Genomic DNA, 11,654 nt, shown 5'->3' with positions numbered 1-11,654 from the left:
CCCTGTGTGTGACACCAGGCGGGGAAAATCCGCGAAAGTACACCGGCCCAGTGGGGCTCAGCTGTGAAAGACTGTGAGTGTGACCTGTCTATGTCTGTCTACTGTCCTCTTGCGTGAAACTCTTGCGAGTGGGGCAAAAAGAGCCTCCAGAAACCTCGCTCGCCCAGACGCCATTTTCAGGGAGGGACTTCAGAGCATAAAAACCGGCTATCCTTTGCAAAAGCTGGCTCCCTGTGTGTGACACCAGGCGGGGAAAATCCGCGAAAGTACACCGGCCCAGTGGGGCTCAGCTGTGAAAGACTGTGAGTGTGACCTGTCTATGTCTGTCTACTGTCCTCTTGCGTGAAACTCTTGCGAGTGGGGCAAAAAGAGCCTCCAGAAACCTCGCTCGCCCAGACGCCATTTTCAGGGAGGGACTTCAGAGCATAAAAACCGGCTATCCTTTGCAAAAGCTGGCTCCCTGTGTGTGACACCAGGCGGGGAAAATCCGCGAAAGTACACCGGCCCAGTGGGGCTCAGCTGTGAAAGACTGTGAGTGTGACCTGTCTATGTCTGTCTACTGTCCTCTTGCGTGAAACTCTTGCGAGTGGGGCAAAAAGAGCCTCCAGAAACCTCGCTCGCCCAGACGCCATTTTCAGGGAGGGACTTCAGAGCATAAAAACCGGCTATCCTTTGCAAAAGCTGGCTCCCTGTGTGTGACACCAGGCGGGGAAAATCCGCGAAAGTACACCGGCCCAGTGGGGCTCAGCTGTGAAAGACTGTGAGTGTGACCTGTCTATGTCTGTCTACTGTCCTCTTGCGTGAAACTCTTGCGAGTGGGGCAAAAAGAGCCTCCAGAAACCTCGCTCGCCCAGACGCCATTTTCAGGGAGGGACTTCAGAGCATAAAAACCGGCTATCCTTTGCAAAAGCTGGCTCCCTGTGTGTGACACCAGGCGGGGAAAATCCGCGAAAGTACACCGGCCCAGTGGGGCTCAGCTGTGAAAGACTGTGAGTGTGACCTGTCTATGTCTGTCTACTGTCCTCTTGCGTGAAACTCTTGCGAGTGGGGCAAAAAGAGCCTCCAGAAACCTCGCTCGCCCAGACGCCATTTTCAGGGAGGGACTTCAGAGCATAAAAACCGGCTATCCTTTGCAAAAGCTGGCTCCCTGTGTGTGACACCAGGCGGGGAAAATCCGCGAAAGTACACCGGCCCAGTGGGGCTCAGCTGTGAAAGACTGTGAGTGTGACCTGTCTATGTCTGTCTACTGTCCTCTTGCGTGAAACTCTTGCGAGTGGGGCAAAAAGAGCCTCCAGAAACCTCGCTCGCCCAGACGCCATTTTCAGGGAGGGTTTTCAGAGCATAAAAACCGGCTATCCTTTGCAAAAGCTGGCTCCCTGTGTGTGACACCAGGCGGGGAAAATCCGCGAAAGTACACCGGCCCAGTGGGGCTCAGCTGTGAAAGACTGTGAGTGTGACCTGTCTATGTCTGTCTACTGTCCTCTTGCGTGAAACTCTTGCGAGTGGGGCAAAAAGAGCCTCCAGAAACCTCGCTCGCCCAGACGCCATTTTCAGGGAGGGACTTCAGAGCATAAAAACCGGCTATCCTTTGCAAAAGCTGGCTCCCTGTGTGTGACACCAGGCGGGGAAAATCCGCGAAAGTACACCGGCCCAGTGGGGCTCAGCTGTGAAAGACTGTGAGTGTGACCTGTCTATGTCTGTCTACTGTCCTCTTGCGTGAAACTCTTGCGAGTGGGGCAAAAAGAGCCTCCAGAAACCTCGCTCGCCCAGACGCCATTTTCAGGGAGGGACTTCAGAGCATAAAAACCGGCTATCCTTTGCAAAAGCTGGCTCCCTGTGTGTGACACCAGGCGGGGAAAATCCGCGAAAGTACACCGGCCCAGTGGGGCTCAGCTGTGAAAGACTGTGAGTGTGACCTGTCTATGTCTGTCTACTGTCCTCTTGCGTGAAACTCTTGCGAGTGGGGCAAAAAGAGCCTCCAGAAACCTCGCTCGCCCAGACGCCATTTTCAGGGAGGGACTTCAGAGCATAAAAACCGGCTATCCTTTGCAAAAGCTGGCTCCCTGTGTGTGACACCAGGCGGGGAAAATCCGCGAAAGTACACCGGCCCAGTGGGGCTCAGCTGTGAAAGACTGTGAGTGTGACCTGTCTATGTCTGTCTACTGTCCTCTTGCGTGAAACTCTTGCGAGTGGGGCAAAAAGAGCCTCCAGAAACCTCGCTCGCCCAGACGCCATTTTCAGGGAGGGACTTCAGAGCATAAAAACCGGCTATCCTTTGCAAAAGCTGGCTCCCTGTGTGTGACACCAGGCGGGGAAAATCCGCGAAAGTACACCGGCCCAGTGGGGCTCAGCTGTGAAAGACTGTGAGTGTGACCTGTCTATGTCTGTCTACTGTCCTCTTGCGTGAAACTCTTGCGAGTGGGGCAAAAAGAGGCTCAGAGGAGCACGGCCGCTCCGCTTCGCTACGAGGCCGTGCACTCTTTCTAAGGAAAGAACTCCATTGCAACAAGAAGGAAAAATCACACTAAGAACGGCGCTATATCACAGAAGCAAACATTTCTCTCTGGACTGTCTTCTCTGTTACATGCTCGGGCCTAAGATTTGACCCAGTGTGAGGCTTCATCCACGGAGGACTCCCCTCCCTTAGAGGCAAGTCAGCCCATCCAGAAAGGGAGGAGCCAGAGGAGTGTGCTGCCTACATCATATAGACAATGAATACCACTACAACACGTAGAAAAACCCACAATACAAATGTGACAATGGGGAAACAGCGCAGGCCAGCATCAGACATAGAGAATGAAGATGACAATTCTGAGGACCAGATAATGACTGAACAACTAATCAACCTCTCAGATAAGGACTTTAGACTAGCAATATGGAAGGTGCTCAACAGACTCCAAGAAACCATGGATCGAGTTGAACAGAACACTAATAAGAACCAAGAAAATATGAAGGCAGAAATGACAAAACTCCAAACTGAAATAACATGTCAACTAACAGGCCTGAAAAACTCAGTAAACGAAGTGAATGACAAAATGGATAAGCTCTGGGACAGGGTATCAGAAGCTGAGAATAGACTTGGTGCTGTGGAAGATGAGATACATAACAATTCCATACAGCAGGAGAGATTGGACAAAAAACTTAAAGCAAATGAGCAGACAATGGAAAAATTAGTCAAAGAATGGGAACAGACGAAAATAGAAGTCTATGATAAGATCAACAGAAACAACTTAAGAATCATTGGAGTCCCAGAGACCCAGGAAGAAAATTTCCAGGAAGAATCAATGGTCAAGAACATCATTAAAGAGAAACTTCCAGAGCTAAAGAATATATGTGATCAAATCCTGCATGCCCGAAGAGTACCAACCAAAAGAGACCCCAGAAAAACCACCCCAAGACACATCCTAGTCACAATGACAAATCCCACAGATAGAGACAGAATTCTGAAAACAGCAAGATCAAAAGGGGAAATCATGTTCAAGCAAGCTTCCCTGAGATTTACAGCAGACCTGTCACCAGAAACGCTCAATGCCAGAAAGCAGTGGTGGGATATTGTGACAAGACTGAATGAAATGAATGCTTCACCTAGAATACTATACCCAGCAAAACTCACTTTCCGGTTTGATGGAAGAATACATGGTTTCACAGACAAAAAACAGCTCAGAAACTTCACAGACACAAAACCAGTCTTAAGAGAAAAACTGAAAGACCTAATCTAAGACAAGACTACCCAAAAGACACACCAAATTTTGAAATAAAGATGGCATTAAATCCCAGGACAATTCTTTCTCTCAACGTCAATGGACTAAATGCACCAGTTAAGAGACACAGAGTGGCTAAATGGATCAAAAAACTCAATCCAACCTTCTGCTGCCTACAAGAAACGCACCTGAATAGTAAGAACAAACATAGACTCAAAATAAAAGGCTGGAGAAAAGTTATCCAAGCAAACAACACCCATAAAAAAGCTGGAGTGGCCATACTAATATCAGATAATGCAAACTTTATACTCAGGAAGGTTGTAAGGGACAAAGACGGACATTTTATATTAATCAAGGGGTACGTAGAGCAGGAAGAATTCACTCTCCTAAACATATATGCACCGAATGAGGGGCCAGCAAAATATTTAATACAACTGCTGACAAATCTGAAAAATAATATCAACAACAACACAATAATTGTGGGGGACCTAAACACGGCTTTGTCAACACTGGACAGGTCAACCAGACTGAAACCCAACAAGAATATACTAGACCTGAGGAGAGAAATGGAAGAAAGAGGCCTAGTGGATATATATAGGACACTCCATCCCCAGAAACCTGGATACACATTCTTCTCCAATGTACATGGGACATTCTCCAGGATAGACTACATGCTGGCACATAAAACATACCTCCATAAGATCAAGAGGATAGAAATTTTGCAGACTACCTTCGCTGACCACAAGGCTCTGAAATTATTTGTGAACTCCAAAGGGACTCAGAAGAAACACTTTAACACCTGGAAGTTAAACAGCCTCATGCTCAATAACCAGTGGGTCCGAGATGAAATCAAGGAGGAAATAAAAAGGTTCCTGGAAACAAATGACAATAAAGACACAAACTCTCAGAACTTATGGGACACAGCAAAAGCAGTACTGAGAGGAAAATTTATAGCTTTGCAAGCACACATCAGGAAGGAAGAAGGAGCTTACCTGAGTAGCTTAATGACACAGCTAATAGAACTAGAAAATGCTCAACAAAAGGACCCAAGAATAGGAAGACAGAAGGAAATAACAAAGCTGAGAGCAGAAATCAACGAAGTGGAAACTCAAAAAACAATCCGAAAGATCAACGAAAGCAGAAGTTGGTTCTTTGAAAAAATAAACAAGATTGATAGACCACTGGCAAACCTAACAAAGAAAGAGAGAGAGAGAAACTTGATAACTCGTATCAGGAATGAAAAAGGAGAGATCACTACTGATATGACAGAGATTCAAAGGGTAATCAGAAACTACTTTGAAAAACTCTACGCCACTAAAAATGAGAACCTGGAAGAAATGGATAAATTCTTGGACTCTTATAATCTTCCACGGTTGAAGGAAGAGGATGTAGCATATCTAAACACCCCCATCACCATTGATGAAATTAAAACAGTAATCAAATGTCTGCCGAAAAACAAAAGCCCAGGTCCAGATGGATTCACTAATGAATTCTATCAAACTTTCCAAGAGGAACTACTGCCAATCTTGGCAAGACTCTTTCATGAAATTGAACAAACAGAAACACTTCCAAATAGCTTTTATGAAGCCAACATCACCTTGATACCTAAACCAGACAGAGACGCTACCAAAAAAGAAAATTACAGACCAATATCACTGATGAATGCAGATGCAAAGATCCTCAACAAAATCCTGGCAAATAGGATTCAATGCCTCGTTAAGAAGATCATCCACTACGATCAAGTAGGTTTCATCCCAGGAATGCAAGGCTGGTTTAACATCCGTAAATCTATCAACATAATACACAACATCAATAACAAGAAAAATAAAAACCACATGATCATATCAATAGATGCAGAGAAAGCATTTGATAAGGTCCAACACCCATTCTTGATCAAAACTCTCAGCAAGATGGGAATGGAGGAAACCTTTCTCAATATAGTGAAGGCCATCTACCACAAGCCAGTGGCAAATATTATCCTCAATGGAGAAAAACTGAAAGCCTTCCCTCTAAATTCTGGCACAAGACAAGGCTGTCCTCTCTCACCACTCCTATTCAACATAGCACTGGAAGTACTTGCTATAGCGATTAGGCAAGAAAAGGATATCAAGGGAATCCAGATAGGAAAGGAAGAAGTCAAGCTCTCACTGTTTGCAGATGACATGATACTCTACTTAGAAAACCCTAAAGACTCTATCAAAAAGCTTCTAGAAACAATAGACTCATATAGCAAGGTGGCAGGCTACAAAATTAACACACAAAAATCAATGGCCTTTCTATACACCAACAGTAATAAAGAAGAAATGGACATTAAGAAAACAACCCCATTCACAATAGTACCACACAAACTCAAATATCTTGGAATCAACTTGACTAAATATGTGAAGGACCTATACAAAGAAAACTATAAAACTCTGCTCCAAGAAATAAGAGAGGACACACGGAAATGGAAACACATACCCTGCTCATGGATTGGCAGGATTAACATCATCAAAATGTCAATACTCCCCAAGGCATTATACAGATTTAATGCCATCCCTCTAAAGATACCCATGACATTCTTCAAAGAAGTGGATCAGACACTTTTGAAATTCATTTGGAACAATAAACACCCTCGAATAGCTAAAGCAATCATTGGGAAAAAGAATATGGGAGGAATTACTTTTCCCAACTTTAAACTGTACTACAAAGCAACAGTTATCAAAACAGCATGGTATTGGAATAAGGATAGGTCCTCAGATCAGTGGAATAGGCTTGAATACTCAGAAAATGTTCCCCAGAGATACAACCATCTAATTTTTGATAAAGGAGCAGGAAATCCTAAATGGAGCAGGGAAAGCCTCTTCAACAAGTGGTGTTGGCACAATTGGATAGCCACTTGCAAAAAATTAAACTTAGACCCCCAGCTAACATCATGTACAAAGGTAAAATCCAAATGGATTAAAGACCTCGATATCAGCCCCAAAACCATAAGATATATAGAACAGCACATAGGCAAAACACTACAGGACATTACAGGCATCTTCAAGGAGGAAACTGCACTCTCCAAGCAAGTGAAAGCAGAGATTAACAGATGGGAATATATTAAGCTGAGAAGCTTCTGCACCTCAAAGGAAATAGTGCCCAGGATACAAGAGCCACCCACTGAGTGGGAGAAACTATTCACCCAATACCCATCAGATAAGGGGCTAATCTCCAAAATATACAAGGCACTGACAGAACTTTACAAGAAAAAAACATCTAACCCCATCAAAAAATGGGGAGAAGAAATGAACAGACACTTTGACAAAGAAGAAATACGCATGGCCAAAAGACACATGAAAAAATGTTCCACATCACTAATCATCAGGGAGATGCAAATCAAAACAACGATGAGATACCACCTCACACCCCAGAGAATGGCACACATCACAAAGAATGAGAATAAACAGTGTTGGCGGGGATGTGGAGAGAAAGGAACTCTTATCCACTGCTGGTGGGAATGCTGTCTAGTTCAACCTTTATGGAAAGCGATATGGAGATTCCTCCAAAAACTGGAAATCGAGCTCCCATACGATCCAGCTATACCACTCCTAGGAATATACCCTAGGAACACAAAAATACAATACAAAAACCCCTTCCTTACACCTATATTCATTGCAGCTCTATTTACCATAGCAAGACTCTGGAAACAACCAAGATGCCCTTCAACAGATGAATGGCTAAAGAAACTGTGGTACATATACACAATGGAATATTATGCAGCTGTCAGGAGAGATGAAGTCATGAAATTTTCCTATACATGGATGTACATGGAATCTATTATGCTGAGTGAAATAAGTCAGAGAGAGAGAGAAAAATGCAGAATGGTCTCACTCATCTATGGGTTTTAAGAAAAATGAAAGACACCCTTGTAATAATAATTTTCAGACACAAAAGAGAAAAGAGCTGGAAGTTCCAGCTCACCTCAGGAAGCTCACCACAAAGAGTGATGAGTTTAGTTAGAGAAATAACTACATTTTGAACTGTCCTAATATTGAGAATGTATGAGGGAAATGTAGAGCCTGTTTAGGGTACAGGCGGGGGTTGGGTGGGGAGGAGGGTGATTTGGGACTTGGGTGATGGGAATGTTGCACTGGTGATGGGTGGTGTTCCTTTTATGACTGAAACCCAAACACAATCATGTATGTAATCAAGGTGTTTAAATAAAAAAAAAAAAAACATACCTCCAAAATATCAAGAAGATAGAAATTTTGCAGGCTACCTTCACTGACCACAAAGCTCAAAAATTATATGTGAATTCCAGAGGGACACAGAAAAAAAATTAACACCTGAAAGATAAGTAGCCTCATAGTGAATAAACAGTGGGTCTGAGATGAAATCAAAGAAGAAATCAAAACTTTCCTGGAAACAAATGATAATAAAAACACAAACTATCAGAACTTATGGGACACAGCAAAAGCAGCACTGAGAGGAACATTTATAGCTTTGCAAGCACACATCAGAAAAGAAGAAGGGGCCAACTTGAATAGGTTAATGACACAGCTCATAGAATTAGAAAGTGCTCAACGAATGGAATCAAAAACAGGGAGACAAAAGGAAATAACAAACCTGAGAGCAGAAATCAACAAAGTGGAAACCCAAAAAACAATTTGAAAGACCAACAAAAGCAGAAGTTGGTTCTTCAAAAAAAGTAAACAAGATTGATAGAACACTGGCAAAACTAACAAAGAAAGAGAGAGAGAAACTTGATAACACATATTAGGAATGAAAAAGGAGAAATCACTACTGATATGGCAGAGGTTCAAAGGGTAATGAGAAACTACTTTGAGAAACTCTATGCCACTAAAAATGAGAACCTGGAAAAAATGGAAAAATTCTTGGATTCTTATAGTCTTCCACAGTTGAATGAAGAGAATGTAGCATAGATAAACACCCCCATCTTTATTGATGAAATTAAAACAGTAATCAAATGTCTGCCCCAAAACAAAAGCCCAGGCCCAGATGGATTCACTGATAAATTCTTTCAAATTTTCCAAGAGAGCTACACCAATCCTGACAAGACTCTTTCATGAAATAGAAAAACAGGAACACTTCCAAATGGCTTTTATGAAGCCAACATCACCATGATACCTAAACTGGACAGAGATGCTATGAAAAAAGAAAATTACAGACCAATATCGCTGATGAGTACAGATGGAAAGATTCTCATAATCCTGGCAAATAAGATTCAATGCCTCATTAAGGAGATCATCCACTACGATCAAGTAGGTTTCATCCCAGGAATGCAAGGATGATTTAACATCTGTAAATCTATCAACATAATACACACATCGACAACAAGAAAAATAAAAATCACATGATCATATCAATAAATGCAGAGAAAGCATTTGATAAGGTCCAACACCCACTCTTGATCAAAACTCTCAGCAAGATGGGAATGAAAGGAACCTTTCTCAATATATTTAAGGCCATCTACCACAAGCCAGTGGCAAATATTATCCTCAATGGAGAAAAACTAAGAGCCTTCCCTCTAAAGTCTGGCACAAGACAAGGCTGTCCTCTCTTACCACTCCTATTCAACATAGCACTGGAAGTACTCACTATAGCAATTAGGCAAGAAAAAGATATCAAGGGAATCCATATAGGAAAGGAAGAAGTCAAGCTCTCACTGTTTGCAGATGACATGATACTCTACCTAGAAAAACCTTAAGGACTCTACCAAAAAGCTTCCTGCAACAATAGACTCATATAGCAAGGTGGCAGGCTACAAAATTAATACACAAAAATCAATGGCCTTTCTATACACCAATAGTAATAAGGAAGAAATGGACATTAAGAAAATAACCCCATTCACAATAGTGCCACACAAACTCAAATATCTTGGAATCAACTTGACTAAAATGTGAAGGAGCTATACAAAGAAAACTATAAAACTCTGCTACAAGAAATAAGAGAGGATACATGGAAATGGAAATACATACCCTGCTCATAGTTTAGCAGGATTAACATCAAAATGGCAATACTCCCCAAGGCATTGTACAGATTTAATGCCATCCCTCTAAAGATACCCATGACATTCTTCAAAGAAGTGGATCAGGCACTTTTGAAATTCATTTGGAACAATAAACACCCTAGAATAGCTAAAGCAATCATTGGGAAAAAGAATATGGAGGAATCACTTTCCCCAACTTTAAACTTTACTACAAAGCAATAGTTATCAAACCAGCATGGTATTGGAATAAAGACAGGCCCTCAGATCAGTGGAATAGACTTCAACTCTTCGAGAATGTTCCCCAGACATACAATCACCTAATTTTTGATAAAGGAGCAAGAAATCCTAAATGGAGCAAAGAAAGCCTCTTCAACAAGTGCTGTTGGCGCAACTGGCTAGCCACTTGCAAAAAATTGAAGTTAGACCCCCTGTTAACATCATGTAAGAAGGTAAAATCCAAATGGATGAAAGACCTCAATATCAGATCTGAAACCATAAGATATATAGAACAACACTTAGACAAAACACTCCAGTACATTGATTGAGACTACAGGCATATTCAAGGAGGAAACTGCACTTTCCAAGCAAGTGAAAGCAGAGATTAACAGATGGGACTATATTAAGCTGAGACGCTTCTGCACCTCAAAGGAAATAGCGCCCAGGATACAAGAGCCACCAACTGAGTGGGAGAAACTATTCACCCAATACCCATCAGATAAGGGGCTAATCTCCAAAATATACAAGGCACTGACAGAATTTTACAAGAAAAAAACATCTAATCCCATCAAAAAATGGGGAGAAGAAATGGACAGACACTTTGACAAAGAAGAAATACAATTGCCAAAGGACACATGAAAAAATGCTCCACATCACTATTCATCAGGGAGATGCAAATCAGAACAACTATAAGGTACCACCTCGCACCACAGAGATTAGCACACATCACAAAGAATGAGAACAAGCAGTGTTGGCGGGGATGTGGAGAGAAAGGAACTCTTATCCACTGCTGGTGGGAATGCCATCTAGTTCAACCTTTATGGAAAGCGATATGGAGATTCCTCCAAAAACTGGAAATGGAGCTCCCATTAGATCCTGCTATAGCACTCCTAGAAATGTACCCTAGGAACACAAAAATACAATACAAAAACCCCTTCCTTACACCTATATTCATTGCAGCACTATTTACCATAGCAAGACTCTGGAAACAACCAACATGCCCTTCAACAGACGAATGGCTAAAGAAACTGTGGTACATATACACAATGAAATATTATGCAGCTGTCAGGAGAGATGAAGTCATAAAATTTTGCTATACATGGATGTACATAGAATCTATTATGCTGAGTGAAATAAGTCAGAGAGAGAGAGAGAGAGAAATGCAGAATGGTCTACTCATCTATGGGTTTTAAGAAAAATAAAAGACATTCTTGCAATAATAATTTTCACACACAAAAGAGAGAAGGACTGGAAATTACAGCTCACATCATGAAGCTCACCACAAACAGGGATGAGTTTCGTTAGAGAAATAACTACATTTTGAACTGTCCTAATAATGAGAATGTATGAGTGTCATAGAAAGCTTGTCTAGGGTACAGGTGGGGGTTGGGTGGGGAGGAGAAGGATTTGGGACATTGGTGATGAGAATGTTGCACTGGTGATGGGTGGTGTTCTCTTCATGACTGAAACCCAAACACAATTATGTATGTAATCAAGGTATTTAAATAAAATATATAAAAAAGAAATCACCATATGCAATAGAAAAATAAAAACATAAGGAGTAAGAGTTTGGAGAGCTGGGTTCTTTCTAAATTAACTTCTCTGCCTGAGTAGATGCTCCATTTCTTTGAACCTCACTTCTTCCTTTTTTTTTTTTTAAATATGGAACGCTTCACGAATTTGCGTGTCATCCTTGCGCAGGGGCCATGCTAATCTTCTCTGTATCGTTCCAATTTTAGTATATGTGCTGCCGAAGCGAGCAC

General features: G+C 42.1%; 1 non-coding gene across 1 annotated transcript; it reads right to left on the bottom strand.

Annotated features, from left to right (window-relative positions):
* Positions 1-11,547: 11,547 nt before the first annotated feature.
* LOC126003047 (U6 spliceosomal RNA) lies at positions 11,548-11,654 on the bottom strand. Its single transcript, XR_007493591.1, has one exon. It is a non-coding gene; the product is annotated as a U6 spliceosomal RNA (small nuclear RNA).

Source organism: Suncus etruscus, chromosome 2 (genome assembly GCF_024139225.1).
Source record: "Suncus etruscus isolate mSunEtr1 chromosome 2, mSunEtr1.pri.cur, whole genome shotgun sequence".
NCBI lineage: Eukaryota > Metazoa > Chordata > Mammalia > Eulipotyphla > Soricidae > Suncus > Suncus etruscus.
The sequence above is the reverse complement of the archived record's forward strand: the minus strand, read 5'-3'. Positions and strand labels throughout refer to the sequence as shown.